This window comes from Leptonotus elevatus, chromosome 4 (genome assembly GCF_054856555.1).
Source record: "Leptonotus elevatus isolate MCC_2025b chromosome 4, RoL_Lele_1.0, whole genome shotgun sequence".
Taxonomy (NCBI): Eukaryota; Metazoa; Chordata; class Actinopteri; order Syngnathiformes; family Syngnathidae; genus Leptonotus; species Leptonotus elevatus.
Window position 1 is genome coordinate 12,863,214 of NC_141242.1, and position 26,931 is coordinate 12,890,144.

A 26,931-nucleotide genomic window follows, 5' to 3' on the forward strand; every position below is an offset into this window, starting at 1 on the left:
ATAAAAACAAATTGAAAGTGTAAAACGTACATTAAGATATCCATGTTGCAAATTGTAAAAAGTTTTACTGCCGTAAACTTAATTGAATGTAAAGTACAGTCAAGTGACATTTTCAAAGACTTTTTTTCAATCTATCATTTGTTAAAGTTGCCAAATCTCCTTGATGAGTCGTCGTAGATGAGCGCGGTTATTAATAAAGCGTGTTAAGTGTTTGCCTTTGTGTGCCCTGCTCGATTCAGGACTGGAGCAAAGCGAGACACCTTGGCAGGGAAGTCGGGAAAGAAAAAGGCGGGATGACAGCATCACGGGGAGACGAAACAGCAGGAAGGCAATCACATGTGTTATCGACTGAGTCGCAAGAGCGCCGTTGTGGGAGCTGCCAGGTGCCTGTCACTTGTCAAAATGTGTCAGCGTGACGGATGATGACCGAGTATTGGAGCAGCGCAAGTGTTGGCTGCAGCTCAGACATGTTCCAAGCTTCTTCTTCTTCTTTTTTTTATGCTGTCAGGTAATGTTGCAAAAGGTTCAGCAGGGTTGCATGAGGACCTTGTTAGGTCGAAATAAGAGCTCCTTCAAGTGAAAAGAGCTTTTTAGCAGAGGGAATGCTTTCTTTTGGAGAAATATGTTTTTCGGGGAGCAAACAACCAAGCCACTCAAAGCCGAGCTTTTCAAAAATACATTTTCCTCTTTGCACTGTGAATTTGAAGCTTTTTTCACTTACTAACAATTTTAGTTCACAAAGACATGTAAAGAGAGAAAATATATTGCTATTGTTAACAGTGGGCCCTCTGTTTACAATATCTCTCAACATATGAGGTTCCAATGATGACTAGGACCATCAGACTGTTCATTGGAATGAATTTTATTTATTATTTATTTTTAGAAGTCTTCTTCCTATTTATTATATTTAACCATTAAACAATTATGACTTTGCTACTGCGTTAGCATGCATTCATGGAGACTATTATGATCAAATTTGAACTATGTTGCCGAAGTATCGTGATACGGGGACCAAAAACTTTTCACAATGTCCTTTTCCACATCTTCTACTTAGACCTGATTTCAAAGGTTTCGATTTTTGTGCGACAACTTTTATTTTCAGGTTTTCAATTAAAAACTAGTCTGCATTTTAAATGATTTTATTTTATTTTTTTAAAGGTGTTCCAGTCAATTCTTTAAAAACTCTTACATTTTCATGGCAATTTTAAAATTGTTTAAATGTTCTGTTGGCTTGTTTCCAGTTCAAGTTGTATTCTTCCGTTACATACATTTAAAAACTACACTTTTCAATTGTTTTCAGTTACACTTTTATTTTGAAGTTGTTTTCTGTAATAAAAAAAACAGACAATTTTGTTTTCGGCTCAGACAAATTTTTTTGTTTACTATTTTAAATTCAAAATGACCGTTTATTATTATTATTATTATTAAATTTCTGGTTTGATATTTTCACTTAAACACATTTTTCCCATCAAACAAATCAATTTACATTGAGATTAAATACTTGATATATATATATATATATATATATATATATATATATACATATATATATACATATATATATATATATATACATATATATATACATATATATACATATATATATATATATATATATATATATATATATATATATATATATATATATATATACATATATATATATATATACATATATATATATATACATATATATATATATATATATATATATATATATATATATATATATATATATATATATATATATATATATATATATAAAAAAGAGATAAAATACTTAAAAATGACAGTGTAAAGAAATGTTTATCATCTAGTGGTGAAATAACAGAAAGCAATGACCTAAGTTCGAAGCATGCACACTACGGCGCCTCAGAGAGATCACATTTCGCAAGCCTACCACCAATTACTACGCTCGCTAAGTTTGTCTCCTGCGGGTATCCGTAGCAGAAAGATGGCGGCAAAACATGTCAGCCTTTGTAAGGGGAGGCGCGACCCATAAAATGCCGTATAGTTAGCGATTACTAGACCTACAATAATGAAAAATGTACATTGATGTGACTTTTTTGTGTGCATATTATTGACATTAATATGAATGAACATTGAAAAATCAAAATTTTTCCTTTTAAGTTGGACTGTTTGTTTAACCAGAAAACGATAGCATTTGGGAGCTTTAAAACTTGAACTCTTGGAAACGGGTTTCAAAAATGACAGTTTTATTAGCCCCTTTTACACTGCCTGTAAAAGCCAGGGATGCGTGTGCCGAATAAACGTCACGGGGGAACGATGACATTTTCTTCTGGGGGGTAGTGCAAGAGCCATAACAGAAGTAGGATGTCGCCTGTGTGTAAGGGCAATCCACAAGCTCTGAACAAGGATGTTAACACCTCACCCACTTCTTCCCCCACGCTGTTGCGTTGAAAGCAATCGCCGCTGTCACACCAGATGTTAAACCGTCTACTTGTACTGAACATGCTGTCTCTGTGTGAAAGCGCACACAGTTGCAACAATGTCTAACCTTGGTTGGGTTCTTTGGAATGGGCTAAATGTTGGATCTTCTGTTCTGGCTGTGTAACATTCACAAGATTGCTTCGGGGTGTTTTTACCGCTTTAACGCACTATGTACTGTAACCGTAAACTTAGCAAAAAACTTTACCGTTCCCCACTAAATGATCTTCAAGGCGTCGAGTTCGCTCTACAAGCAGGGGCGCTCCATCTGCCCGCTTTTTCGACCGACCTCATCTATCAGCGCTGCTGCAGCTGGAGGCGAAGGGAGCTGCTAAGTTGGGCCAGACTAATGGCTAAACAAACACGATTATCGAGCCTCTGCGGCCAAAAGGCGGGCTGGAAGGTGGCGCGCCGCAGCTGAGGTCCTTTAATGCCCGATCCCTGGTGCACTACTAGCGGTGGCGGCAGGAAAATGAGCTAGCATGTCAGGCGTGAAGGCAAATAAAAAATAAAAAATGAGGGCAGAGGTGAGGTGCGGATAAAGGCAAACGTGAACTCAAAACAAAGCGAGAGGAGTAAAGAGAGCAGTTTGTCATTAATGGGGAACTAAACCAAAAACGTTTGCTGTATTTTAAATGTTCATATGTTCCTCATCTGATGCTTAAGTACTAAAATGTAAAATGTAGTTATTCTAAAAATAAAAAAATAAAAAAATTCAACATGGCATATTATTGTGTACAAAAAAAATCGTTACTTGTAGTTAAATGAATAAATTAATAAAAAAGAAAACTTGAACTGCAAACAAAATTATCATCCATTTCCTGATATGATCGTCAATTAGTATTGAACCATCGAATGTACTAAAATGTGGTCCAAGCGGGGGTTGAACCCAGGTTCTCCGTGGTAGGAGGCAATTGCTCTAAGCACTGACTTGTTCAAACTCATGACTAATGGCGTATTTATTTTGAAAAATGTCATCTGATGCTGAAAGCTAACGGGCATTTAATAATTTCAGTGAATTTATAATCCATTTCCTGATCTCATAGTCAGTTGGTATTGAACCATTGAATGTACTAAAACGTGGTCCAAGCGGGGTTTGAACCCAGGTTCTCCGCCATGATATATTGGCAATGTACAGTCAGAGGTGGGATTCAAACCTGCAACCTACTCATTACTGGACAATGCACTTTACCAACTGCGCCACCGAGTTGTATGCATGAAAGTGGGCGTGGAAAGTAGGACTCTGAAAAAGTCAGTCAGTCCCATTGAAAATGAATGGGGAAATGTTGAATTTTAACCTTATACTGTACAAATACTGTAAGTAATGTGGAATCAAACAATATATACTCCGGAAGGAGTGATTTTTTAAAGCACGGTGTAAATCGGAAGTATTATGTGAGCAATGTAGCAAAAAAGTGTGGAGAATAAAAATCACAATATGCTTGCATTCCCACAATTAGAATGCCATGTTTAGACTGGGGAGTTCACATATAACATATTATGGTCAAGAAATGTGTAAGATTGACTTTCCCTTTAAAAATGACTGTGCTGCACTGTGATTGGCCATTCTGTAATTTGGATGTGTGGCTAAAGAAACATCATGGAGAAGTTGATGAGCCCACTGCAGTCGCTCACTTTCCCCCGCTGATTGCAGCGCATGTTGAGGCGAGACCATTTTGTGTGCGAGTCGCCTGACCTGAATCGTTCATCTGCGTGTTCACATGTCGGGAATGCACTTTTCCCGATAAACACATTTCACGCACCAATCAGTGCTCACGTGGCGGCAATCCATTCCCTCTGCCGCCTGGCCGCCGCCGTGGCCGCTCGATCGCACTCCTGATCACATTTCTGGCGCAGCCGTAAACACACAATCAAGTTTGAGCGAGCGAGAGGGCCACTTAATGAGAGTGGGTGATTAGGCCCGCTGAGAATAGGCCTGACCTTTCCCTGCACGGCGACTCCTCTGTTGCACATGCGTGCTTTTATGACTCAGTGGCTGCGAGGCTCTCCGGCCCCGCGCCGCTTCACATCAAATGTCACCGACTTAAACGAATCAACCGGGCAGGCCGGACGAAGGGAAAAAGATATTGTAGGAGGTATGTGGGATGACAGATAGACAGAAGTCCTCCCCCCCCTTCCCCCCCTCCCCTTGACCACAAAAGGCCAAGACAATGTCATGACTCAATCTTGAAGTCTGGCTCTAACAGAGATAATTCCAAACTGTCACCGTTGTTAAACCACTATATTTGACTAAACTCTCCATTACGTCACTTAATTGAGCAGATAATTCATTAAGACGATGATCGATAAATGGCAACACAACTTTAACGTGTTTTTTTTAACAAAGCCCTGACTAGCCACAACTTTTGGGAGAGGCAATTATATGAATCGATAAACAATTATCCGAGTGTCGTGTGCAAATATTACTCACACATTGCAGACGGACAGTCGAGATCGTCTGTCCACCTCGTTGCGTGGGCAAAGTGATTTTCGCAGCTTCGACCTGTCTGATCGTCTTACGCCTCGTTGGACTGAAGAGCGCTTTGGTGACTACAATGTAATCACCGCCAGTAGAAATGAACAGAAAGGCAAAGACTCGGCTAATGATCTGTAATGTTGAAATTGCTTCGTTTCTTCGTCATTACTCTTCGGGCTAAATGAATCGTCACTTCGAGGGCTTTCGAGTTGAAAAATCTATCTCAATATTTTTAAGGCGTGATCATCCCATGTAAAACATTTGAGCAGGAGTGTGTGACATCGCCAAATAGTGGCTTGGTTGCATCGTTTGTATTTTGGAAGGAAATTCAGTCGCAACATGACATAGCCCATAAAGCCCATTTTAGGGACATTTTGACCACTTCTAGATCTTGTATGATTGCTACCAAGTTTGAACCACATATCATACCATTAATTCAAGACAAAAATGCATTCTGAAAAATTGCTTACTGACCAGAAACTATTTACTAGTTTAACTATCTACGCCAGTGATGTATAAAGTTGGGAAACACTGTACTAGACAGACGGGTGGCACTTTTTGTCATTGCAAAACAAAACTGTCATCCTGCTTACTAAGAACCTCTGGGTGCCAAGTAGCAAACTGCTAGGCTTCCTGTTCTGTCTCCCTTTGTTGTTGTTTTCATTCTTCTCAGACGGGTTGACTATGAAGACAAATTCCTTGTGTGTTTTTACATACTTGGCCATATAATCTGATTCTGATGACTCCACAAGGTTAGAGCTGGACTAAATGTCCAGGAAGACACCCACGGGCGACCCCTACTGGCAGACAACTACCAACATCACTACACAGTGGTAAACAAAACAAATTAAACGTGCAGGGGACTGTGGGCCGGTGGGGAGCCTGGCGGGCCTTCCGGGCCCCGTTCTGCTGCGTTGGGCTTGGGGCGCGGGCCGTGTTGGGGTGGGGGGCGCTCCTGGGTTTGCTCTCCGGCCGGTCGCCCCTGTGGGGCCCGGGGGTTGTGACTTGGCGCTGCCGTGGCCTGGGGGACCCTGGGGGGTTTTGCTTGCTCTGTCCTGGCCGGGGTCGACGGCTCCCCTCTCTGGTGGAGGTTTTCATGCATGCCGGATCCGCCGCACCTGCATCTGCCGAGGTTCGGGCACGGTCTGCTTCTTCCTCAGGTCATTGAATCGGTGGAGGCTGGTGTCTGTGGATCTCGCTCTGCTTCATCTGTCCTTCCTTCTTTTCCTCGGTCTTTCCTTTGGTCTCTTGAGGTCTCCCTGATTTGTTGGAGTTTAGCTGTTTCTGGGGTTGGTGGCCCGGTGGGTGGGGTCTGGTCAGTGCTGGATTTCACTTTCCTTTCTTTTCTTTGGTCCTTCCTCGGGTCTCCTGACGGCCTCACGACTCTGGCTGGATTCTGATGTATTGGGTTTAGGTGAACGGTATGGGATTTTTAATAGGTTTTAGGTGAATTAATGTGTACACACTCACACGCACGCACACATGAACATATCACATACACACACACACACACGTACATACTCACGCACATACAAAAAAAATAAAAAGAGAGCAATGATGATGACATGTCGAATCGGTAAGATTACCGAATGAACAATACTGAGCTTTCTCTTAAAAAAAACTAACAAACAAAAAATTTTGACTTTGTACATTCACAATCGCTAGCTTAACGCTAACACATAATGGGACATACCATTGATGGTAGTGAATAAAGTCAGACAGTTATTGGAATCTATCTGATGTCATGAATTGTTTTGTGCTTTCTGAATCAATATATACAAGTAAATACTGAAATCCAGTTGGGCAGCACAGTGACCAAGTGATTAGCACATCTTTCTCACAGTTCATTGAAATTTCAGCCACCAAAAATAAAAATTAAAGCCAAAAGAATATAGCCGAAATAGAATGTTTTGCTGACGCAAGCAAAAAAAACAACAAAAAAAAAAACGCTGCAAGCAAGCGTCTGTTTGAATTAAACAGCGAACACGGGGGTGAGTGTCCGCCTCGCTTCTTGCTGGCTTTTCACGGTGTGAGTTTGCAACGGTGAGTTGCAGCAGCTCCCGGGGTCATTGTGCACACCGGAGAAGAGGGGCGTCGCTTGGTGTACAACATTTAAGCGGATCGGAAAAAAGACAGAACTCCCGTGTACTCCAGTACAGGTGAGCCACTCTTTCTCCTGCAGCGCCTTAACCTTTTTTTTTTTTTTTTTATAAGAGCCCCTCGAACGCTTCCACTTTTTCACCGGCATCCCTGTGGCCATGCTAAATACTTTAGCTAATGCTAACACTATTGCTATCAACAGTTTTAAACGCAGAACCACTTACCGCTATGTCCGGGTCGCAGCAGATCTGTACAGGACACTGTGTGTGACTTTGCAGTCCGTTCCCGATGTCAATTAGCTGGTGCGAACAAATTTATGTATTTATTTTTAAACGTTGGTGAATATGTGAATGTGCCGATTTTAAGTACTCACAGCCATATAGTCTTTATCCTGTGCACCAAAAAAACTTCATCTTATTGACTCACTTACAGTAGTTGTGAAACTCTTCTTTCTTTGTATCTGCATGATTATTATGCTGGTTCATTCCTTACATTCCATTTTGCTCTATGATGACCTAGCAAATAAAAATTTAATTTTTCTCTGCTTCTACAAGTCCTTCATAGATGAAACTGTAAAAGAGGAAGATTACTATAAATGCAACAGTGTAAATGTTAAGACGAACTATAGAAGTGGGCAAAACGTTGGTCTACAAGCATGTTCTGGGATGGGATAAACACCTCTTGCTTCTCCTTTCCATTATCAAAACCAGTCTTCGTCAAAAAGCGATGGGCGGGGGAGATGTGCTGCATGACGGCGGGGTTAATTAAGTCTGAAATCAGGCAGGTGATCTGCGAGGCTGCCACTCAAAGTGCCAGACGCACACCGATGTGAGGGGGAACAGATTTTAAAAGCCAACAGTGTGCAAGGCAAACTCAATATGATACAATGATTCATTGGCTTCTCTGTGGATTAGACATCATCGCGCAGCTTTTGTCAAGATGGAGGCGCTCCGCCAACGCTCCAGTTAACGGTGATTCCCAAGGCACCTATTTTGCATTAAATATGCACACCATCAAACAACGTTTTTACAAAGAGTATACAGTGTATATACTGATTACAATACGGCTGTTCAAAACCACTTTCTCTAGACCGATAACAGTACAAGTACTCAATTCGAGTAGTCATCAATACAATACCAAGTACTAATACCACTAGTATTTTTGATACATAAAATGTTTGTTTTTTTAACGACAGTAATTTTAAAGAAAGACCTATACAGTACATCCCAATACAGAATTTTTTTCTTGCATGAAATTTCTGGCAATTTTCTATTCTTCAAATTTCTAGTACCTGATCATAAAATAGCCACAAGAAGGCGGCCGACACTGGAATCCGCCACCATCGCAAATTTACTACTCAGTGTGAAATCTGGGCCTTTTGAGTTGAACACAAAACTATTCTCTTGTAAGAAGAATGGCGACAGGTGGACAAAGGTTAATTTTGGGGTGTGAAATATATTTTCATCATAGTTATGGTTCCCTGTTAAAGGGCTTTTTTGACTAATGCACCCTGATGACACTGGCTGGGAATCACTGCTTTAGTATTACTATAGAACCTACAAACGATTGTAATCAACATTGTAAGGCAAGCTTGATTGCAAACGTGTAAGGTCTCCAACACTAGTGGAAAAATGGACTCATTTTTGCGAGGTGCCATTTAGCAAGGTCAAAGCAGAACACATTAGCTCTTATTGTCTGATGATCAGCGGCTGAGGAACGGTCATGACACGATGCCCAACCGTCCATTTACAGCAACTTGACAAATGGCCCGACATCTCAATTTTGATTCCTTTTTGATGAATTGCTCAGCCCTCCAGTGATTACCATTTGCAATCAAATGCAGACACACAAAGGTCATTAGGAATTAGCCTCCACTCATCGCATCGGTGGAAAGAAATAAGCTGCTTTAATCAGGTTGCAGATGGCGTGATAAGGAGCAGGAAGGCGCTGGCTTGCGTGGCCGAGGCGTGTCAGACGATAGCATCTGCACGCCGTCTCCAAAGGTTCCACCGTGTCAGGTGAGTGCACAAACATTCTGCCACATCAAGCCGTCCGACGTGGCGGCAAGGCGGAGGCATCAGAGCACCGGGTCGATCCGTGGGGTTGGCTGGCATATAAACACCAGCCTTGACCCGGTGTCACGTTAGATGGCGAGATAGTGCTGAGGTCTGCCAGCGAAACCCGACGTTCCTTCTCTTTATCTCCTCCTCAGCCTTCTGACGATAATTACAGATGCTCGCCGCCCCCTCCCTCTGAAGGAGTCATGCCGAAGCCGGCAAGGAATTATCACTCGGGCCATCACAAAGAGCCAGCAAGCCAAGGTCAGGCCCTGTGTTCAATTTCACTTTGATTCCAGTCCACCTTACTTTCTCCTCTAGCACTTATCCACTCCTCCCTCCTGGCCCACGCACACGCTCGCCCATGAATTTCACTCCCAGGCTAACCTCTACTTCCAGGACAACCAGCAGCTTGACACTTATTCATTTATAGCCCAAAACTTAAGCCTTCTTTTGGAATTGGCCTCTGTTTCTTCCTCTACTAATACTTGCCTCAAACACTAACTCTGGAAACCATATGGCAATGAATGCGGTCGGAAAGAAGCATTCTAACAAACAACAACAAAAGTAGAGAATGAGGGTACCTTTTTATTTCTTAACATCTGGAAGGAGACAAATTTTATCCTATAGCATGGTTCACCAATTCCGGTCCTCGAGGTCCGGAGTCCTGCAGGTTTGAGATGTTTCCGCCTACCAACACACCTGATACTAAAGATCAGGATCGTTATCAGGCATGCTGATGAGCTGATCATATGAATCAGGTGTGCTAGTGGGCGTAAACATCTACAACATGCAGGACTCCGGACCTCGAGAACCAGATTTGGATAACCCTGTCCTATAGGAAATTGAGAGCAACATGAACGGACTATTGGATCAAAGTGGACACTAATACTAAAGAACTAGAACTGCTTCCTACTTTCACATCTAAGAATCATGGAAAATGTACTGTGGTCCTATTATCCACTGCAGTTGCCACTCACCGGTCAGGGAACGCAAGCTGAGCCTTCTAGCGGTTTATTTCCAATGTTTCAATATGTGACCGGCACGAGGTAAACGACACAGCTTCAAGGACAGAGCAAAACCGGTTGGATAACGGTGAGCGCATTACCTTGTTTAGCGCTGTTGAACTGTCAACCCAAATAGCATTTAGCTATTGCTCATTTAACTAGCATTTGCAGGTTAAGTTGACATTAGAATGTGTGTTCCTCTCTGTCATTTTGATTTTCTGAGGGTAGCAAGACAACGGAGCAATGCAGCAAATTGGAGACTATGAACCCATGAATTTCACATCACAACCAACATCTACTTAAACTAGTAGTTTAACACGGATGCTTGACGCAGAGTGGGCACCACGATGGAAATTGACAAGTCTATTCTTTTGGAATAAACCTCAAGGGTTGTTTTTTTCTCTTTCCCCAAAACGGCCCTTGTGCCCTTCCATCCCTCCCACCCTCTCGTCGGCGGATGCTTGGGTGCCCATTCCGCCAGCCGCCAGGGCTGCCGTGGTCTGGTGAATGCAGCCAATTTCTCCGCTTGCATGGAGACGTGGGAGAGACGGCGACAGCAAAGAGCAGCTTAAAATGCCCGGCGGCGTTCAGACACCTTCCCTCGACGCTTCATCACTAACAGGCAAACATTTGTAACCAACTTACTCCCAGCTGGATGTTGTGTGGCAATTTAAAAATGATCTATGCAAATGCAATTTCACTGTGTGTCATCCAACACGGCCAATTAATGAGCAAGCTTCTCCAGTCCGACGATAAATTAACACGGCTAGATATAATGGCGAGATTAATGTGTTTTTCTAGCACTCGCCTAATTGCCAGAAGACTCTGGTAAGGCTAACGTGAATAGCCTCGTTTCTCCATGCGAGAGCGTTTTAAGAAGCAAAAGGATAAACGGCTTTAACTTGGATCATTTATACAAACTTTACTGACTCTCCAATTGGCTTTGATTGGAGTGAATACTTGCAAGAATATATCCCATCCATGGAAAACTTATATTCCCTTCAATTCAAAATAATTTTAGAGAGCCTAAAGACGCAAGTTGCTGCAGTCTCAAGTTTAAGTCAAGACCACATTAACAGGACGGTGTGAAGACCAAGACTGAGGCAGCTCAACACCAACTCGAGACAAAGACTATGAGGAGTTGAGGCCAAATGACAGTCTTTAAAGAGTTGAAATGTAGCCATCACCAAGATTTTAAGGAATTAAGACCAAATTAAGATTAAGACTTGAAGAGGTTGAGGCCTAGCCACACCAAGACTAAGAAAGATAAAAATTAAGTTAAGACCAACATTTTGATGAATTGATAAGTCAAGGCCAAGCTTGGGCAGATCAAGGTCAAGTCGAGACCAAGGCTTTGAAGAGTTGACGGCAAGATAGGAGTTGAGATCTCCTCAAGACCAAGACTAAGGCAAATCAAGACCAAGTTAAGACCAAAACCTTTAGGAGTTTAGACCAAATGAAGAGAAAGACAAACACATATCAATAAGTCCAGAAAAAAAAACGTAGTAGTCAAGAACAAAATTAAGGCAGATCAAGACAAAGTCCAAACCGAGACTTTGAGGAGTTGATGTGAAGATGGCAACTTTGAGGAGTTCAGACCAAGTCGAGACCACAACTTTGGGAAACCAACTCAAAACCAAGAACAGGTTGCAATTTGCAGAATTTCTAAACAAACGAAAAAATTAAAACAAAAAACTAGTTTGGTGTCAAGACATTAGTGGGATCCCACATTTGAGTGATTGTTTGCATTTCACAAAGGAGAGACCTTCAAAGATCAATTAGGTAGGTATGGTAATCTGTCATGGATCATGGCAAGGAAGAAAAGTGCACCACTTGGGTCAGGGTCACAGATCAATTGGGTCAGGGTCATGGATAGCATCGGAGTGCAAAATACTTGCCATGGTTGTATCCAATTGCAGTCTATTTATTCACAAACAACACAATGCATATGTGAAGTACTGCTGAATCTGGACCAGAGACGAGAAATATAAAAAATACAATCAATCTCGATACGAGAGCCTTTCCGCAAGTCCAATCTCTAATACCACAGAACAAGTGCGGCCACACTTTCATTCATCAACAAAAAACAAATCAATAATTGGTCGGAGAGGCCTGAGTGCATGGATGGCGTGTCTGGTAATGAGAAATGAACGTTAAATGCAGAGTGAACATGCAACGGGAGGTAATGGAGACAGTGACAATGAGTAATCCGTCGGAGAAAATAGGGGGGGGGGGGCAGAACACAAGCTCCCGGATGCAAAACAGGCACATCACCAATGAGGAGGCCTTTTGTTTAGAACCTCTCCACTGATTGTTCTCGTCACCAAGGGTGCGAACGGTAATCCACCGCGGAAAGGGGAAGCGGGAGGATTTACTCTAAGTATCCTTATTAGAGGTACTTGGCTGATATGGCAAAGAGTGGGTAAGTAGGTAGCGAGGAGCACGGGTCTTGTGTGGTTGTGAAGACTCCGTAGGTGCTGTATGAATCTTTAATACGAGGCTTAATGGCGAGGGAGGGCAGGAGGGAGGCGTGGAGAATATTAAGAGCGAGTCAGAAAAGGAACAGAATCTCCGAGGAGGCTAGTGAGCCACCCCGTATCACAACACTCCTGATAAGTGGCAGCCTCCCAGGATCAAACCTAATTCTCCACAGCGCTCCCTTTCAGACCAAGAAGCCGCCGGCAGACATCAGACTCGCCTGAGTCTTCAGAAACTAGCAGACAGGCCTGATGTTCTGATAAAAAAAAAAAAAGATTGAGGCTTCCCAGGTGTTGCCTTTCTTAATCTATTTTGTTAAACTCACATTTTGCGGAAAATTTGGCCATGGTACGATGTTTTAATTACACGCAGAATGAGCCTAATGAGTTATATCTGTTCCACCAGAGGCTAACACACACCCAATTAGACCCAAATCAAAAAAGGATGGTAGAGTCAGACAAGGGAAGTGTGCTAGTCTTTGTTCTCCCGTGCTATTCATCAGGTAACAGCGACGCGAAAGACAGCGCTTAACTTCCCAAAGGTGCTGATGTCACGATCAGATGTGCGAGCGTGAAACTAATTAAAAGCATTTTCTCGTGTCAGCGGAGGCGGGCGCAGGTGGCTGCCTGCGCTTGTCAGTGGCTCCAATCACTCGGAGTCTCTCAAATGCTGATGATAATCAGAGGAGTGGAAAATTGTGTGTCCATAAAGGCTAAGCAACGCGGCTTAGAATTATTGTTGTTCACGCTTGTTCATGGTTATTCGCAGATATTCAAAGACACATTTTGTTATAATCAGTAGAGACAAATTCATATTGTATTTAGCAGAGGTGGGCATTTTCGGTGAGTGCTCTATGACGCAAAGCCTAAAAAAAATACACGGATTGAGAAGGACCTTGTGTACTGACCCGGATGGACGGATGTAAACATGCTTCAGTCGGTGCTCAGTCAGTGTATTTAATTGAGGCTTCGCATCATAAAGCACTCGCCAAAAGGTATGCATCCATCAATGGCGGGCTGATGTAACGATGGAAGTGTCCACCTCTGTATTTACATTGTGAAGTGAAGCACACATATTATTTCCCAAATGATTTACAGATGGGATGAAAATCAGCACCTCCAAATCCAAGACCATGGTCCTCAGTCGGAAAAGTGTGAAGTGCCCTCTCCACGTCGGGGAGGAGATCCTGCTCCCAGTGGAGGAGTTCAAGTATCTTGAGGTCTTGTTCACGAGTGAGGGGAGGATGGAACGGGAGATCGTCAGGGGGATTGGTGAAGTGTCTCCTGTGACGCGGATTCTATATCAGTCAGCCGTGGACAAAAGGAGTTTGAGCCGGAAGCTCTCAATTTAATGGTCGATCTATGTTCCTACTCTCACCTATGGTCACGAGTTGTGGGTCATGACCGAAAGAATACAGATACAAATGCCCGAAATGAGCTTCCTCCGCGAGGGACTCAGAGTCAAACCGCAACTTAGCAACAAGAGGAGCCAGATGAGGTGGCTCGGGCATCTGAATAGGATGCCTCTTGGACGCTTCCATGGTGCGGTGTTCTGGGCAGGTCCCATTGGGAGGAGTTGACCCAGACCCCGACTGGTCTGGGAACGCCTTGGGATTCCCCCTGAAGTGCTGGAAAAAGTGGCTGGGGAGAGGGAAGTCTGAGCTTCACTCCTGAGGTTCTGCGCTCCCGACCCCAAATAAGTGGAACAAAATGGATAGATACAACGGTAGAAACTTTTTCTCTAGTAACCCCTTGAAAAACACCTTTTTGTTCAGGAGGGTTGCTCTCGTCATTTTGAATCATATACAACAGTACTTTTTGTTGTTGCAGAAACGGAACCTTATCTCATGCCTCTTGTAAATTTGCAGCATTTGAGGAAATGTATAATGGTTTCCCGCAGGTGGCACAACAGGCAAACCAGTGAAAGAAAACATTTAGGAACAAGCAGGGGCTTCAATCTCCACAGGTTCCACAGTCAACCATTGACTTTCATTTGCCATCTGTATACGCTTTCTCAGAATTAGCCGCAATGCTAAAACTGAGTTCTGTGGCACTTCACTCTGACTTTGATTACAGGGCACAGCTAAAACCCCCGCCGAGGGTTTCTCGTATCTTTTTGTGGACCGAGAGTTACACATGAATCAAGTGGCCGCATATAAAATGTGTAGCTGCCCATATGCTCATAGTGGAGGTAATGTTAATGATAAGTGGCATCTGGCGGAGCCGGTCCATTTCCTTGATTAGTTCTGTTCCTACCTCCGCCGGCGGGTTTATGGCCTGGCAATCCGTACGGTGAATCGTCCCTGACAAGTCGTGTTTGAGTGGTAGGCATGGGTGGGGGGAGTGGGGTTTGTCAGTACCCTGATTGTTACCATGACGACCGTTGACAAGAAATGAGAGGGTTGGCCTTGGCCAACATGGCGTGCAGCACTTGATAGCTGCGTGAGGCCACTACGTGGAAGATATTCCCAGAGTTTATAATCACTGTCAGCCGCCGACTCAAGTGGTTTGGTTTGTGCACAAACGTGTATTTATTTATATGCGCGCTGGGTTGAAGCCTGCCTGGGAAAGTCATCTGGCCTAAGCTTTCCAAAATCCTGAAATCCATCTGAGCAGCTTTGTCATGAGCGACAATCTCAAAAAGATGAAGGTTTGAAAAATATATCAACAGCTGCGTTTACGTGCAGGAGCACTCGGTTATGTTACCCGGCGATCTGGATCCAATTGCTTGCACTCTGCTTTTTAAGACGACAATAATCAGCTCATGCTTCAACGCACCCTTCAGCCCACAAGGCAAGCGGGAGCAGTTCACTCAAATATACTCATTTTCACTAATAGAAAACAGAAAACTACGTGCACTCAGTGTACATACAACAAAAAACTACATACCCACGATGTACAACAGTAAACTAAATGCAACAACAAACTATCCAGACGCTTGCCCGAACGAGCCAGACAGTGAGCGTGGACACATATTGCCTGCAGCCAAGGCTGTTGCTGGCATAGACAAAAAAGAAAGAAAAAACGAAGTCATTTCGCTGAGGCACACCAGATGAGTCTCACCTCCTCATCAACTTACGCGCCCAAGTTTCATTAGCACACACTTAATAAAAGACAGGCACGTTTCTAATCTCCCTGGCGGTGGCGAGTAGGTGGATGGTGTCGATAAGGCAGAGTTAATCTCAATCACAATAAATAACATTGATTACAATGGCTTAATGCTGGGGGAACGCTGTTGAAATCAAAGCACAGAAAGGAGGAAAGTGGCCTGACAGGTGTCATGAATCAAATATAATCAGATGGGGCGTCGCCATAGATGGCAGACGACTGACACGTATGGGTAAAGGTCAATTTGGATTATTAAAACCCTCTGAGATGGTGAAATGGTGGAAAGCACTGCTGCCACATAGTGAGAAGGTCCCTGGTTGCATTCCTTGCAACGTTTAGGTCTATTTTCCAAAGTAAAAACAGATGTTTGGAAATGTCTAATCACAGAAGATAATCTTCTTTCATGAAGGACTACATACATCAGTGAATAATTACTGATAAAATGCTGAAATAAGATTTGGACAATTTTTTTTTTAAAAAAATGGCTCAAAATGATTGCTCAATTAACTAATTTACTCACAGCCATTTTCACTGAAGCAACCCCCTTCGCTCCTGGATATTTTACTGGATTTTGACTATTTTGCAAGGTCCACATAATATTGTGTTATATTGCTATAAAAACATGGAACCTACCAAAAGAAAGAAAAAAAGTATACAATATAATCAAAAATAATATAAGTAAGTATATTTTCTATATGATCTGTTTCCATTTTGCAGCAATTAGAATATAGCTAAACTTTATAATTATTCACAAAATTGTCTAAAACAGTGGGGAAAAGAGCTTTTCGCAACATGGACCTGGTTGATCTCTTATACTCTGCTGCCACCTGCTGGCCGTTTTTGTAACAACTACCAATGCTTCAAGCATTCTCCTCAGTTCAGAGGCTGCATCAAAGCCTTCTGTATGCTCTAGCATTAAAAAAACAACCATATATCATATAATATATAATACGTCTATGGGAGCATGGTAATATTTAAAATACAACGTATTTATACGGTTTTGGGAGCAAATTAGTTAATAATTGATTACTTGTCGATTTATTGATTAATTTGGAAAGCTCTTCGTAGTAGAAAGATAATTAGTACAAGTTGGTAGTAAAATGTGGTGGAACCTTTTTCTTCAACTGACTTCTTCCACCTTAAAAACATTTTCATTACTCTCTGCTCTTGTCACGGTGTCACATTCTCTGAAACAGAATCAGAAACCACAAGCTCTCCTCTTCTTTAAACATGCCGAGAAAAACGGAGGCTCGTTTCCACCGCCGTTAACAGCATCAGGCCAAAACTGTAATGACAAGCGCTGTGGAAAAATCATCTACGCCCGCGCACGCTTTGGGTGAAGAGGCCATTTCTCCGCAGACGCAGTTCACGTCGGGGTCGCAGCAGAGACGGATTGTGCTGCGACTAAATCCAATCGCGGTCTGCAACAATAAGTTCTTGGCGGCTGGGAAGTGGCAGAATTATTCTCAAGCTCTGCCTGAATGAGGTCTACAGCGGCGCGGCGGCATACGATTAGCGGTAGCTTCTTATTCATTTGATCTTGTGGTGAAATTGCTCGTGCGTTTGCATCATTCCGATGTGAAGGGCAACGACCTTGCCGGGTTGCTCTCTATGCCGTCTGTGTTTACAATGCGGCATGCTCAACATCACGAATCGGGGATTGCGCGGTTTGTTGTAAGGGATTACCGGTCTGACCTTTGGAGTTTTCATCCATTTAATCGTTACATCAGAAAACAAAACACACAAACAGGCAAAAATAATAATAATCGTCAGAAGGAAGGTTTTGTACATACCTTTGAAGGTCACATGATTGTTTGATGAGATCTAAGGCCCTAATGCTACCACTTGGCCATGAATACAAAGGCGCTCTTTTTATGACAAAGACACATGAGCTACACTAGAAAGACAATGACATTGAAGCTGGAAGCATTAATCACCAAAAATCTTACGGTCACAGGGTGGACATCGCATATAGTCATTTTATTTTTTTAATACGTTTAATATCAAAGCTCTTTATCCTATATAGAGTGGCGGCATGATTTGGTTTGACGCGGCGGAGAGACCAATCCTCTTACTCGCGTCTTTACCGGGTCAGCAGTGGAAATGGACAGAGTTCAGACAGATGGGCCCAGAGGGGATAAGGCGGGAAATAGAGATAAAAAAAATAAAAAAAAGGAAACGGCGTCAACTCAAGCTGGAATTTGGTGCTAAGACAGAAATATGGTTTAAAAAAAAATCTAATCAAGACAGGGGACCGGCATGTGGACTTGGAGGGGGGGAAAAAGCCGATTAGAACTGTCAGGATCCATCAACTAAAGGATCAGCTTTGTTTGCTGACTTCCACAACAACTTTCCCTAAATCAAAATATGATTGTTGAGCCAAGTTGAGCAGATGACAGGCCAGGTGCCGACATGACTGATCACACTGGTTTTTAATTTGACTACATGTACACAGAGTACCGTTGATGGTGTTGTACAGTGCATCTCTCCGATAAAATACATTTGATTGATTTAGTTCGGTACCGCTGAATTCCAAAGAGTATGATGCAAATGAGTTTCTTGTTATCATTTAACAATATGAATGGACTTGTCAGTGCTGTGAATATATGCTGGTTTCCATCCAATTGTTTAAAAAAATGTGCAAAACGGACATGCGATTTATGCCCGTTTCCATCTGTTCTTCTTTTGCAAATATTGAGAGGGGACTCCGCCGCTGTAGGTGGCGGTATACACCATAGAGATGTGATCCACCAGTAATTTCAAAGAAGAAGACCAGGAAGCGATTGCGCCGTGCGATGACATCGTATGAGTTTTCTTTTGTAATTCTTGATAAACCGTAGCGTTTCTTTGCTGTTTTCCATCTAAAATTGCATGAATATTCACTTATTTAATCAATTCCAAAAAGATTTCTGTTTCAACGTCCCCCCCAAACATACCTTACTTTATCGTCCAACATTGCTTTGTGACTTCAAACATACGTGTGACGTAATATCCGGTCAAAACGTGTGACGTGTATCCGGTCTTGCCAGCGGTTATTCGCAAAAGCTGTTTCCATAGCCAAAATTCGCATTTTCCTTTTTTCGATACGCTTCAAAATCCACGCCCTCTAAGCGTAAAAACATTTTTGAATTTTGGGCCCTTTTTCGAATTTCCATTCAGTTTTGTTTTCGCAATTCTTCAAAATTCGAATAAAAATGGATGTATGGAAACCCAACTAATGGTATGTACTTCAAAGAGATGATACATTTACAGTAGTTACATATGTATACATATATATGTATATTAGGAGTGTGTATCTCTCCAGATGGAGTCTAAATAATTCAAGGACGTAACATTATAATGTGGAACGATTAGATTTGGTTCAATTGCAGCGAAAAACAAGTCACCGAAAAGCACGGGTGCAGTCAATGAATAGGTTGATCGATTGTGAACAGCCTCTTAAAATGTGTCTGCTCGACAATCGCACCATGTTTTTGTGGTTCAACCAAAAAAAATATATATATATATATATATATACTTTTTTTTTTCTTTTTTACAATTGCAGCTTGCAGAATTTACAAATTTAATTTAATACGAACTACCTAAATCTAATATACCGTCTTTATAACCAACAAAATGAAGCACTGACTTAAGCTTTTGCGGAAAGGGTGAGGAGGCATTTTAAAGACCTTCGAACAGTGGCTTGAAGGATTAATTGACGTTTTCAAAGATAATTAAGACTTAATTTGGAAAAAGCTCATCTACGGAAACTCTGACTGCCTCTCATATGTAATGACAAACTATTATTCTAAGGGATGTCACTGTAACAATATTTATTTTAATGTCGCTGCTTGTCGAGAATTGAGTAGAATCATAGTCTGACCTGTTAACTGTGCAACCCCCTGAAACTTCACGTGGCCTCTTCCCCAAGCCCCACGGCCATGAGGTCCCTGTAAAAACCAACTCGTGGCCAAGTGCTCTCTCAAGTGAAGCTTTGATAAAATGTGCCTTTTTTCCACTTGGACGCTCCGATCTGCAGGAAGCAGGCTGCTGCAGAAATTGCTACCGCCGCCCTCCCTCAACCTTCCAGCATCTTTGAGGGAATGAAAGATGCAGGCGGCAGCGCTCCCCTGCTAGTCTCCATCCTCAGGGCACAAAACACAAGCCTGACAATGCGACAAGCAATCCCTCTCCGCAGGGCTGTCCAAGGAAAAGTGTCGATGCTAACAAAATGCATGACAGCCACTCGCTTATGTTAACAGGCGGCGCACACGTAAGAGCGGCATCCGTCTGTTGCGGCTCGCTTTTAGTTTGGGAAGAGGGCTTACTTGGAACAAGGAGGACAAATGATAGTCTTTCCGTACATAGAGCGATGGCTGCGCAGGCAGAGATGGGGTGAAGGAGATGCGAGATGGAACGCTAGTTTGGGGAAATGGGGAAAGTAGGCAAAAAAGAAGCCCATCAATATCCTGTCACGGCTGCCTGGGCAAATGCTATGCTGTAGAAATGCTGAGATAACACAAGACAGATAAGTAGACTCCCTCGCTTTCTAATAAAGGCCCACAACAGCGAAGAAAAAGTTGACTTGACCTCAGCTTGGTGTAAAACCTATCAAATAATCCTTGTTTGGGGGCATTGCGATGCCGGCAGTCAACACACAACTTACGGCGCAACATCCTACAAGTTCTAAACTAACTTTGCAAACTGACTGTGTTCCTCTATCAAAGTCTGGTTGGGTGCCGCCACAAAAACAGACAAAATCCGACTGCAACAGACAGTTAGAACTCACAAAGTATCATTGATACCCTCTACCCACTCTTGGGGACTTGCACGCTGCAAGTGTAAGAAAATTTCTCTCTGACCCTCCATATCCTGGTCACCACCTCTTTCAGCTCCTTCCCTCAGGTAGGCGCTATCGAAACACTTGATATATAAATGAACCATATCGGCATCAGCCAATAAGAGAGCATCTTAAAACTAGGTGAACATCGGGGGATATTTATTTAAATTTTAAGTTAACATTTCAGTTTTGGAAAACTTTATTTACTGTAGAACACTGTAGAGTTATTTATTTGTTCAAGTTTTCAATGAATTTCTCCGACATGTTCCTGGGCCTGGGTGCTCCCTGCACTTTTTGTTAGAATTTTAAAATATATCTATTCTCAGACACAATCTGCTTCCTCCTCAGGTCATTGAATCGGTCGAGGCTGGTGTCTGTGGATCTCACTCGGCTTCATCTGTCCTTCCTTCCTTTCCTCAGTCTCTCCTTCGGTCTCTTGAGGTCTCCCTGATTTTTTATTTTTTTTTGGATTTGTTGTAATTTAGATGTTTCTTGGGTTGGGGAAGAATTCTGGTGGGTGGCCCGGTGGGTGGTGTCTGGTTGGTGCTGGATTTCACCTTCCTTGGTTTTCTTTGGTCCCCTCGGGTCTCCTGACGGCGGTGTTCGGTTTAGGTGAACGGTATGGGATTTTTTTCTAATAGGTTTTTGGTGAGCTAACAAATACACGCACGCACGCACACACGCACGCACACACGCACGCACATACACATACTCACCCACATACAAAAAAAATAATAAAAATTTTTTAAAAAATATATATATAAAAAAAAAATATATATATATATATATATATATATATTAAAAAATAAATAAATAAATAAATAAATAAATAAAGAGCAATGATGATGACATTTCCGAATGAACAATACTGAGCTCTTTATAAAAAGAGAAAGAAGAAAAAAATAATAATAATTTTAAAATCTATTTTAAATCTATTGTCTAGGATAAAAAGAAAAAAAACTAACATGTTGAAAATCTGAAAAGCTGTTTAATAAACATGCTCAAAGGCACTTAAATAAAGTTACAGTAAAAGTGTTGGTGTTTGTATTATTCAAAGTTTTGACAAATACTTTTTCCCCCCTTTTTGCTACAACCCAAATTTGTCTCAGAATATTGGTTATCGGCCTCCTTCACTACTAATAATCATGATCCGTATATGACCCTTTAAAAAAACATATCGGTCTATCTCTATTTTTGACCACAAGTCACAACAAGCACATGGCAACAAGCCACTCAGCAAGCAGCTAGCCATGATGCTAACATAACATTCAACATCCTCATCCAGTGTTCGTTCTTGTCAAACTTCACAAACGGATGCGCTTCAAAAAAGCAGTACTTACCAGACACTTGCTAATCGACAAGTATCCTAGTGTGGAGTCATTTAAGAAGGCAGAGGCAGCAGCAACAAGTGAGTGAATCTGTGTTGACCCTGCAGATAGACAAACAACAAACATCCTTAGACAAGAGCTGACTGTCATATCCTGTAAGGCAGCAATTTACAGAGTCTCTACTCCAAGACCTAACACCTTGTTGTGTGTGTGTGTGTGTGTGTGTGTGTGTGTGTGTGGTAAAAGTTCACGTTTCTGAAAGTTCCCGTGTAATCCTTTAAACATGATCAGCGGTTCAATAAAAGAGCTTTGCATGCACAACAGTGTGAGTACAAGGGCCATGTTGTGTTTCCGGTAGTATTTACAACGTCTTTGTGTTAACTCAATGACAGACAAAAAAAGAGCCGCAAAGCTCCTGTAATTGACCAAATGACAAACATTTAGGGACAAACAATGCACATTTTCAGGAGGAATTAATCCACTCTGTTTTGGTGTAAATCATCTGCTGGGTTTAGACACTTATCACTCCAGTCTCTTTCAGAGCCGGAACAGCAAATTGGGTATTTATCCACCTTTGTCTTTTATACGGAATCCAGACATTTATTGCAACAGTGTGCGCTTTTACACAGCAAGATGACATCCGGCAATTGGATAATTACATATCAAAGTCAGCGTCTGGCACGACGTACAAAATTGGATGATGTCAGACAGAAAAAAAAAACCTTCAACACAACAGAGCAATAATGGCAAAAGCTTAGGGTTCCCGGCCCTTACTTTGCATGACGGGGGGTTGTTAATCGCTAATGCTAAATGCTATCTTGGTTAACAGTTCAAAAGCGCTAAACAAGTCGGGATGGGAACTATCGGGACAAAACAGTAAAGTTAGCGAAACCCACTGGGACTGTCAAAACGGGACTTCTGGTCACCCTGGAGTTAAAGCTTCTCTAGCTAACTTAGCTTAGCATAGCTTGCTCCAAAATTTGTCCGTTTTTAACACACGGTTAAGCAGTGATCGAGTGCGAGTTATTACCCGAGTAATCGATAGGAATCATGGATAGGACAATCGCGCCCTACTTTCAATACATTAAAACTCATTATTATTAACTCTTGAAAAGGACAAGCTAAAATTAAAATATATATAACAAGAATGTTTACTCATTGTATCCGCCAAAATGCCACTTGTTGAAATGAGTTGAGTCATCCGCCACAATAAAGCACTTGTTGTATCTCAAGGTTGAGTTTGCAAGTCAAAGAAAAAAAAAAAAGGCAAATTGATGATTATCTCAAGGCACCACTGTATTTTCTAAGCACGCCAACATCCATCCATTTTCGTAACCGCTTGTCCTCACAAAGGTCGCAGGGGGTGCTGGAGCCTATCCCAGCTGGCTTTGGGCAGTGGGCGGGGTACACCCTGAACTGGTTGCCAGCCAATCGCAGGGCAACACAGAGACAAACAACCATCCACACTCACAATCACACCTAGGGACAATTTGGAGTGTTCAATTAACCTGCCATGCATGTCTTTGGAATGTGGGAGGAAACCGGAGTACCCGGAGAAAACCCACGCAAGCACGGGGAAAACATGCAAACTCCACCCAGGAAGGCCGAAGCCCGGACTCGATCTCACGTCCTCTGCACTGGGAGGCGGACGTGCTACCCAGTCAGACACCGTGCCGCCTTAGCACGCCAACATGTACAGTAAAAATGTTAGTTTGCCTGTATAGCTGACCAAGGGTTACATGATGGTGACAGTTTGGAATGGAGAAATTCAAATTGCATTTTAACCGAGAGTCACATTGATTCAGCAGTGGTCATTTAATATGCCAGCACAACAATACCGCAAAACACAGTCATTAAGGAAAAAATGTCCTTTTGGTTTACAGTATGTTATTAAATATGCATGCGCAAAGGTACTGTATATGCATTTAGAAAGTGAAAAATCTATTCTATAATTTTATTTTTTTTTCAGTTTCTAACAGCACTTTAAGGAGTGAGGAAACACTTTAGCCATGATATCAATTGGCATGCACATTTTTTTATTAGCCATACACGTCAGCGGAGCGGAGCCATCTTTCAATTCTGCATTCCAACCAATTACACATGCAACAGTCATTAAGGAAAAAATGTCCTTTTGGTTTACAGTATGTTATTAAATATGCATGCGCAAAGGTACTGTATATGCATTTAGAAAGTGAAAAATCTATTCTATAATTTTTTTTTTTTTCAGTTTCTAACAGCACTTTAAGGAGTGAGGAAACACTTTAGCCATGATATCAATTGGCATGCACATTTTTTTATTAGCCATACACGTCAGCGGAGCGGAGCCATCTTTCAATTCTGCATTCCAACCAATTACACATGCAAGAAAAGCGCCACGCCACACAAAAGATTGTCACCGCGCCAATTTCCTTGGCCCCCGTCTTATCCCCCGTCTTTCCCGCCTTTCCCGTCACCCGACCGAACGACACATTCAAGCCAAAAGTGCCTATTCTGAGGAATCGAAAGTGAGTTTGCGATGGGGAAAGGGAAGCCGTCAGTTCAACTAAAAGCCAGGCGAGGCGGCTGCCTTTGATCAAGTGCGAGGGTGGATTAGAGCGGATTCTCCACAAGTTTCACTTAAATCGCAATGAGGGCCGACAGTCGAAATCCACCAATAAATCCGCACAGCAAAGATTATCGAGATAAAGGTTTAACTCTCAACACGTGTTTTGCTTTTTCTTTAGATTTAGTTAAATAATCATAAAGTCTGTCTTTCAACTGTCAGTCATTTACAGTATTTTACTGTTTCATGCAAGAATTATGTTATTATTATTAATGTAAGCCATTGTAACATTATGCATGTTTGAACATTATATTTAATATAAAATTTATGAAAATTTGAAAAAAATACTTTGTGCAGTTTGTCACATTTTTACCCGCGACTGCCACCTCTGGCCCAAAGCGTAACTACAGCCTCTGTGTTCATGGTATTCGTGCACAATCTTAAAGCGAGAGCCACAGCTGACAGGCGAAGACGTGACTTCAAATGAGGTAAGAAAAACTCTGCTTACCAAAGAAACTGGCGTGTGAGGGTCCGCACACTCGACTATAAACGGAAGATAAAAGCTGATAGCTGCAGTCAGGGCTCTTCGTACTCATCTGTGCATTGGTGGAGCATGCATGATGTGGAAAAAGCTTTAATATTACCTTTATGAACGGCACAATGCACCTTTAAAAGAAGGATTTTAAAAAACGAATGGAATTTTAAACAAACTGCGTACATAGCATACATTTAGTAAATTTAATTCAGTGCCATGTACCACTAAAGGGAGCCATCGAACCACTACAATAATACCAACAAAACTCGTAGCTCCTATTCATTTTTCACTTTTCATGGGACCCAAGGACACAGGGTAATCATCCATTCATCCATTTTCTAGAACACTTATCCTGTCCAGGGTTGCCAGGAACGGAAGCCGACCACAAAAGGCAGACTGCACGCTGAAATGGTTGTCAGTCGATTGTCTATCAAAATGTTAAAAATTAAACATTCACACATTCGCACATTTGTGCAAATAAGTCAGGCAAATGATCTGCTTCACAATACTGCAAGTGGAAAATATTGAAAATGATACAGTGTATGTAATCATGTGGAAATAATATTATTGAAATGTAATGCTGTATACTTGAATGAGCAAAGGTATATTTTGTATAAAAAGTGAGTAGTTTAAACTTTTTGTAACTGTTAAAGTGTTGCCTAAAATGTCATCTAACAGCTAAGGCCAGATTTCAACAAGATCCAGATAGAGGATGCTAAATTTCGCCTTCACTCACTATCAGATTGCGCACGCAGTTGGCAACGGGTGTAAAAGTGGTGGAAGACCACGTTTTGAAAAGAGGGGTTTGCACATTAGTTAGATTGTTTTCATCATAGAACATTTGGTTGAGAACCGGAAACGCAAAATGAAGTTTTATTGTATACTTGCGTTGTTGTGTCTTATGGGTTGTGTCAGGTGAATTATAAACACAGTGAAATTGACTTCGGACCATTTGAAAACATGTAAATAGATTAAATTGGGCACCTCAGGCAGTGCAAACACAGCCACTATTGAGTGGACAACAGTCGATACGTGTCATCTTCGCCGCCACTCTCCTTTACTTATGATGGATGTTGTTGAAACGAGCAGGTCGACAAAGGCAAGGGGGTTTATGCCAGGTGAGGACTCGGAGAAAGCATTTCTCCGTGGGGTGTTAACCAGTAAAAATTGTGATGTTTTCGTCCGACAGAAGCCCCGCGGTTTCTTTTGAACTTTCAGTGTCACGCCGTCAACAAGAAAAAAGAAAGAAAAAAAGTCTGGCGTGGCAGTGTATTATGTCTGCGGGGGCGGACTGATGAGACCGGCATTCACACGCTGTTGTTGAGTCGTCAATCACCCTCGCGTATATACAGTAAATGATTTTTCAACGCGCAGACGGCTGATGGATAAGCAGAGCGACGGGAGGAGGTGGAGGACCTCTCCGCTCGCTTCAAGGTGAACAGAAGATGCCGACGCGGCCTCTCTCTCGCCGTTCCGCGCACGTTTTCCATTTGGCCGCTAAAATGATGCGCCCCGGGCTAAAGCCGTGATGGATTCCCCCTCATGGCGGCTTCCCTGCTTTCAAAGGGAAGACACGAGAGGAGAGGAAGACGAGTCATGTGTTGAATGAGAAGCTGTCAGGAGATGCTGCACCTCTTCATCAGGCCTGGTGGTCCTTCCGCTGCTGGCAAAAAAACAACAACAACAACAACAAAACGGCAAGGTGGCATCTGTGCAGCTGGGTTCCCTACTTGATACCCTCCAGCTAATATACAGGTGAGCCACTCGGGGGGCCGATGAAGAGGAAAAACATGAGAGATCTGTTTCCACCAAACGCGTACATTTCACTTTTGGGTGAAAAGTGGAACTGAAATAATAAATCGTTTTTATAAAGCCACTCTGATCAAATGTAAGACCCCGATTCAATGAATGGGACCACAAGGAGTGATTTGGCTAAATCAATAAATCACAATATTGTAACAACCCCTAATAAATTCTCAGATTATTTTTTATCTGTGGAACCCAATTTTTATTTATGATATACGACACAACTGG

At 42.2% G+C, this 26,931-nt stretch overlaps 1 protein-coding gene across 1 annotated transcript in view; it reads right to left on the reverse strand.

The window, feature by feature from the left end:
* Positions 1–26,931, reverse strand: part of plxnb2b (plexin b2b) — a 187,787-nt gene that overhangs the window by 72,632 nt on the left and 88,224 nt on the right. Inside the window, exon 4 of the mRNA XM_086072633.1 lies at positions 21,833–21,921. The gene's annotated coding sequence lies outside the window, so the exon portion shown is untranslated. The remainder of the gene's footprint in view (positions 1–21,832; positions 21,922–26,931) is intronic.